The sequence below is a fragment of the Chiloscyllium plagiosum genome, unplaced genomic scaffold, assembly GCF_037043375.1.
Source record: "Chiloscyllium plagiosum isolate Xiang-an unplaced genomic scaffold, Cpla_swu_hap1 HiC_scaffold_14, whole genome shotgun sequence".
Lineage (NCBI taxonomy): Eukaryota > Metazoa > Chordata > Chondrichthyes > Orectolobiformes > Hemiscylliidae > Chiloscyllium > Chiloscyllium plagiosum.
Window position 1 is genome coordinate 96520423 of NW_028270152.1, and position 6874 is coordinate 96527296.

The 6874-nt window shown below is 41.2% G+C and overlaps 1 long non-coding RNA gene across 4 annotated transcripts in view; it reads right to left on the reverse strand.

The window, feature by feature from the left end:
* LOC148148065 (uncharacterized) overlaps nucleotides 1-6874 on the reverse strand; it is a 46578-nt gene that overhangs the window by 24867 nt on the left and 14837 nt on the right. The window contains exon 3 of one of the 4 annotated variants that reach the window (XR_015759312.1): nucleotides 1432-1554. The exons of the other annotated variants lie outside the window; for them this stretch is intronic. This is a non-coding gene — a long non-coding RNA (uncharacterized LOC148148065). Of the gene's footprint in view, nucleotides 1-1431; nucleotides 1555-6874 lie in introns of those variants that run through there. 4 annotated transcript variants of the gene reach the window in all.

The following is a 6874-nucleotide window of genomic DNA, read 5'->3' on the forward strand; positions in this document are numbered from 1 at the left end:
GCACTCCGTCCTACAAATCAGCTGTATATTTCGTAAAATATATTGTATTTCTGGAGCGGAAAGTTTTTCCAGTAATCCTACCACATCTATCCCCGCTCTTCGCTGAACACTGGAAGCTCACCTTTCGTAACTGGGTGCTTCTTGTCTCACCGTGAATTTCAGTTACTAGTATCTATTTTGGAATTCACAACTTAGAAGTACATATCTCCTTATTTTTCACTGTCACAGATTGAAACGTCAAAGGTCTTGTGTATCGTCATTTTTTAACCTCTTTAGCTGAAGTTCCTGGTCTATGTGAGTAATCTGTACCTTGGCAGATACATAGTTTAAGCTAATCTGATACTTCCTCCTTAACAACCCTCGGACCATTTTGAATATTCCAGTACAGCTTTCCCGCCTCCACTGTGTTTTGCATTACCACTCCAACAACATTCCGTGGCTTATACTGTTTCCCTGCATCTGGCTTCCCAATGCATTCCCTAACCACAAACATTGCCATTTCATATGGCCGACATTATTGTAGTGAAAACGCCAAGCTTCTTAACTTCTCTGTCATCTTCAACGCTTTCCTTTTCACCCTGTTATAATTAATACTTATTATCTTTACCTAGATTTACATTTCCTTTCCACATGAGGCTTTCTCTTTTCCCAATGTGTATGCTTCGAAGATTGAAACGATTTTGAAAAACAAGTTTTGATTTTTAGATCACCTAATAATCGCTAGCCATTTGAGCTGCTACACTTGCTGTTTAACCTTCTGCTCTTCCACATGAGTTACCCTTACTTCGAAAAGTGAATTGTTGAACTCCCGTCTCAGTGCAATTTCGGAATTTCAAACTGATTTTATTTTGCATTTCGTCTCTCTCCTTTTCTCTCTCCTCTCGCTCTTTCTATCTCTCTTCACTGTCTCTTTCTCTCTCTTTTCCTTTCTTCTGCAGAGCGATTTATTCTTTTTGCTCCTTCCTCTGCCTTCAATCATAATTGAAACTGTTCCATTTCTGATGACCTTTCCTTGTCTTTTGAATCTACCTTTAGCTGTTTCATTTTCAATTGAATTCTGGCCATAACTGAATAGTCTGATTGCATTTCCAGCAAATTTAAATGCTAACTTTTTTGCTATAAGTACTTCTCCTTTCCGAATGGAAGGAGGCAGCTCCAACCCCAGTTTCTCTGCGAATTCCAGCAGCTTGGCTTTAATCACATTTTGCAAAAAACCAAGGACACTCCATCCACCTCCGGAAAGCTAATGGTTATGGAAAGCGCCATTGCTCTTATAACCACTGATGAAAACAAATGAATTCAACACCGAGAAATAAAGAGGATGAACAATTACAACGGGATGCTTTCGAGTCCAGTCAACGTTAATCCCAAAATGAAACGACAGAACTAACTTAGCAAAAGACCCCAATATTTGTGGAGAAGGCCGGACCCTCTCAATCCATTTGAAAAACGGAGCTCAGATCCTTGTTTTTTTCCTGTTATTTTGGGTCTGTGTAACGCGAAGATTCCAGCCGGAATGCAGCTCGTCAAACCACTTCGTTTTATATGCAAAACCTATAAATTAAAAGATGACAAAAATGATGCCAAACAAAAGAGTACAGAATGCAGAATAACCTAACGTATCTGAAAAGGCAACAGATCACACCAACTTGACGATGATGCTCACAATACGTGCAGGAAGCCCTGTCAATATTTCCTGGCAAAAAAGGAATAAAGAAAACCAAACACAGAGACTTACAGCACAGATGTCAGAGAGAGGGTACCAGCATGGACCTGCTTCTTTCATGCAGCTGTTACTTGAACTGGCAGCCTCAAACTGACTGCCTCCTTTCAGTGAACAGACAGACGGTCAAAACTAAATCAAACTACGGACAAGCTGAGCTGGGAGAAATGATAAACCCCCTTTCACAGTATAATGATTTTCTTTCAAAAGGATGTGGACAAACTGGGGTCAATTGGAATAATCCGGTTGGGCAGGATTGTCATCATGGATCAGTTTGGGTCAAAAGGGGTATTTTCATATTGTATTATTCTACGTATCTATGAATATAATTCCTTTCATGAGCTTTATTGCGTCCACCTTCCTGACCAGTCATGAAACGTGCTGCATTTTGCAAAGACAAACGGTTTTCCCCAATTGAGGGCTCCCTATTAGAACAGGTCGAGATTTCCTTCTCCCGTGTTTATCGTCAACATTCGTTTTGGTCTGCCTATCTCGCTGTATTCTTTCTTTCTCTGTCTCTGTTTATCTTTCTCCCAATTATCTCGTCTCCTGCTTCTCTGGTCATGTCACTCCTTTAAACACATTCTCCCTATTCAACACACCCAAATTTTCATTGTTAATGCCACTTTTCTAAGCTGATTATACTTCTGAAGGAAGACCAATGCATCCAAAATCTTAACTCTGTTTCTCTCTCCACAGATTCTGACCGACGTGCCGAATCTCTCTGAGACCTTCAGGCATCGTTCAGGCTTCAAATGCACACCTGTGAGAATTGTTTTGCTAAACCACTTCAGGTTCAACGCTGGTTTGCCAAGGCTATCCAATTTGTATCTACATCTCATGCATTAACTCATACACTATTTAATTTGATTCGTGATAGACCTGAATAACATCGTTTGAAAGCGGAGCGTAAATGTTGTATGCTTCACCTATCAGTAACTGTGTTTTCGGTAGCAACCTCATTCCTTTGCCAAGCGTTATGTCTCGAGTGGCATGGAGGATCACTCCACATTCTTCTCTTCTGTTTCCAGTGCATCTCTACCTGTTCCTCCCCATTTTGAGAGTCAAGAAAGAAGAATTAATGATATCCAAATATGCAAAGACTCCCCATTCAGACCTGCCCAGAAGGTAATTGGTGAGGGCAGAAGTGCAGAAATTGGTCGATCATGTCATCCGTCTCATTCAGGCGCACTCGGAGGGACTCTTTGGTAACGTACTGATGTGTTAAGCTTCACAAGGGAGTTAGTTTTCATATAACTGCCCGAACAATCCACTTAATAGATCAGAAAGAACAAAGTATTTTCCAATTGACCGATTAGTTAGAGCGAATTCTGGAAAAAGCTGGGAGCAGATTTCTGTTCTTGCTGAGAATGACTGTACTTTACAAATCAGCTTCAACAACAGGTTAGCAGACATGAGCCGTTGACATGTAACTCTAGGGATGACATCAGCCCTTCACACAAAGATGATGGCAGTGTGTTTTCCGCAGAGGACGCAATAATTACAAAGTAATACTTTCATCGCTCTCCACAGGATTTACTCAGGTGAATCTTCTGCTGATCACTATTCTGTTTCTTAACCTTCCTTCTCAGGTTCTTTCATTTGTTATCAGAAGGCACAGGGTGGCTAGTTCACATCTGTAAAGGATTCTTTATAACTAAAAAACAGGCCTACAGCCGACAGATGAGGGGCAATAACCTGACTACGTTGAAGCTCGAAAATCTTATTTAACTGCAGAGTGATTCAGAGCTGCTGGAAATCTCACACTTTCCCCCAATGATTCAACACCACCATCTACTAGCTGTTCAGTAGCTATCCTCAACCAAAACACACTAGTGTTGGAAATAGGACACTTTGGCCAGCTATAAGATAGTCATCTTAGTAAGTTTTCAGATATATGTTCTGGTATAAATGTGAGAAATGAAAATATTAGTCGATGCGCAGAGTATAAGAGCTGGGATGTGCAGGTGGGACGGGATTAAATGTTGGTTAGACCACAGTCAGAGTACCGTGTGCTGGTCTGAAATCCACATTACAGGAAGGACGTGTTTACACTGGCGAAGGTGCAGAGAGAATTTCTCAGGATGTACCCGGAGAAATTTAACAGGACATGTCCTGTGATGGATAGACTGAATTTTGCAGACAGTTTGGACTGACTGATGTGGTTTAATTTCAAGCAGAGGAGATTGAGAGAGGGTATGATTTCCATGTTCAAAAAAGATAGTTGTGGTATAGAAAGAGTAGATTGACTCCTGTGATGGAGGGAGTGGGGACGATGGGGCATTAATTTAAGGTAAAATAACAAATTTTGGAGGAGATATGGTGACTAAATATTCTACCAAGTGAGTGGTGGAAATTTGGAATGGACTGTCTGGAAAAGCATTTGAGGCAAAAACGCTGAAAACGTTTTCAAAGTATTTATAACTGCACTTAAAACGCTAACTCATGCAAGGTGACGGGCCAAGTGCAGGGAAATTGGATTCAAATACTTCATTGACGGCTTTTGATCATTGTGGAAATTTAGGTGTGCAGAGTCTTTTTGTATGGTGTTCATCACAACGACTCTAATTCCATGACCAAGCATATTGCAGGAAGATGCTACAGTTCACTTTTTACCCCTCGCAAAGCCTTTGGCTTCAGGCCATCTGTAAATGTGCCTCATCCATTGCTGAATCCAACAGCTGCGGAAGCAGCACTCGCAATGAGCAATGATTGAGCTGACCTCTCTATGGTGTGGGAACCTTTTCAACAATACTTTGTGTTTAAAATGATCATTTCCCCATTTCAGTCCACATTGAAAAACACAGATTTTGTTTCCAGTTATACAATTGTGTGGTATATCTACAGACCTGCTCTCCAATTTTCTAGTTGATAAAATAATGACTCGTAAAGCATTATCATCACATGGATTTCAGTTATAATGAAAATTAACTGGATAAACGAGGGCTTAAGGAAGCCATATTCCAATTGACTGAAAACACAGCAAACAATCCGATTAACAGACCTCAGCGGTTCTCGATGACTTGAGGTCAGCTCAGGAAAAGAATAAAAAAACTGCAATATGAAACACTTCGCCTTCACTGAGAACAAATTGTGCAGATTGAATTCCACAGAATTAAACTTCAGTTGACGGAAGAGATACTATGTTTCTGTGTAATCTGATGTCATTGTTTGAGGTAATGTTTGGCATACAGGACATATTTAAGTATTTCGAAATGATATACTACCCGGTACTTGCTAGTATTATCGCCCCCAGTAATTGGATCAAGAGCAAGGAAATGCTGTTATCATGGATGGACATTTTGTTTGGAATGAGCCAAGTTGGGACATTCTCATCGCTGTAAGACTCTATGAAGCCGGGATTCTTACTAGCTATTTATTTATGACACATTCTCCGTCAGACAAGTATACACACTCACACATAAACACACGGAGACTCACACACACACCCTCCATACACGCACACACCCACACAAACTTCCATTCTCTCACAGTTTATCCTTTGCACAATGTCTCTAACACGCTCAGTCACTGTCTCACGTACTCCATCTCATACCGAAACCCTCTTTGTTTGTCGATGCTAACACTCAGTTTCACACTCACACTCTGTCTTCCTCAAAACTATCTCTCTCACACACATGCTTTGTCGTACATACTCCCGCTCTCACGACTCTTGCAACTCAGAAACTCACTGATACCCACAACCCCTCTCACTCACACACGCTTGCAGAAGCGCAATCTGAGACTGCTGCACACTCTCTCATGTGTATTCTCTCTCACACAAGTACATGAACTGATAACCATCCGCACATACTCCTCCGCCTTTGTGTGAAAGTACGTACACACTTTCACAATTTCTTCACGCAAACAATCATGCATACAGTCTCGAAAATGCACGCTCAAATTCACCCATGTCCACAACGTTTGTGCATAGTCTATCAGGCATACATATTCATTCATTCACTCTCTTGACCACGCTGTTTCAGACACATACACTCTCCTCGACCACTGTCATTATGCTTCATTTACTGGTGTAATCCATCTGGTTGAGAGGCCGCTGAAATCCTAGTTGGAAGGAGTTTCGGGGATTTTGATCCACCGAAACAAAGCAATGATTAATTCCATTTTAATATAAATGGCTTTGTCTGGCTCAGCGGTAAACATGCAGTCGTTTGACTTCCTTGTACTTGCTGCCCTCTGCATTGCATATCATGGTGGATGTGGATTTGAAAGTTGCTGTAGGAGACAGCTGCAGCGTATCTTCTGGTTGGCTCACAATCTTGCAACTGTCTGTCAATTGCTGAGAGATTGAATGCTGAATGTTGGGATGCACCAACTAGCATCCTCTTGTAAGATAACAATGCTACTTGTCTCAGTTAACTTCGTGACTATTGTCATTATGGGTCATGGAAAATAAAGACTTTCCAATTGTACGATACGGTACCTCGTGGCCATGACAAAGGCAGCTCTTCTAGTGATTTTATTTGAACTGATTTGGAGAACACTATCTGTTCCTTTTCTCGGAGACTTCGTATTCCTGGAGCTGTAGATGGCTGAAACATTCACGCTGGCCTGTTGATTGCAGTAACGGACTGCTCTGCCTAGTTCACCATCGCATTCACCTTCGATCGACTTGTGACCAGTGCTTGTGAGAAGCTTAAACAAACATTTTGCACAGATAAAACATCGGCTGTGGTTCTCGTAACAGTACCTTTGTTGAGCTGTTCAAATAACACTTCCTGGTATTTTATGTATAATAATAAAAATACTAATATTTATTCTATTAACTGAATCAGCCTATGTTTTGTGGTAACATGAATGATCCTAACTGGCATTCTGGGAGGAAATTGGAATTGTTCACGACATACTCATCCCCATGTCACATGTGCGCTGATTCTGCTTCTCATCATTTTCACTGTCAGGCACATTTTCTGAGCAGTACAGCACATAGGAAACTCTGGGTTCCCATAAGGGGGAAGAGTCCCAGAGACCCTGAGATGGAGAGTCGGAGAAAATAAGTTATTTTATTGTTTGCGATTTCTGGTACTATCATCTTGTTGTGGGTAGTGTTTGCAGCGACCCCCAAAACATCAGTGGATTACTGATATGCCTGAGTTTGCATATGTGCATTTGTGCATACTAGATCTAGGT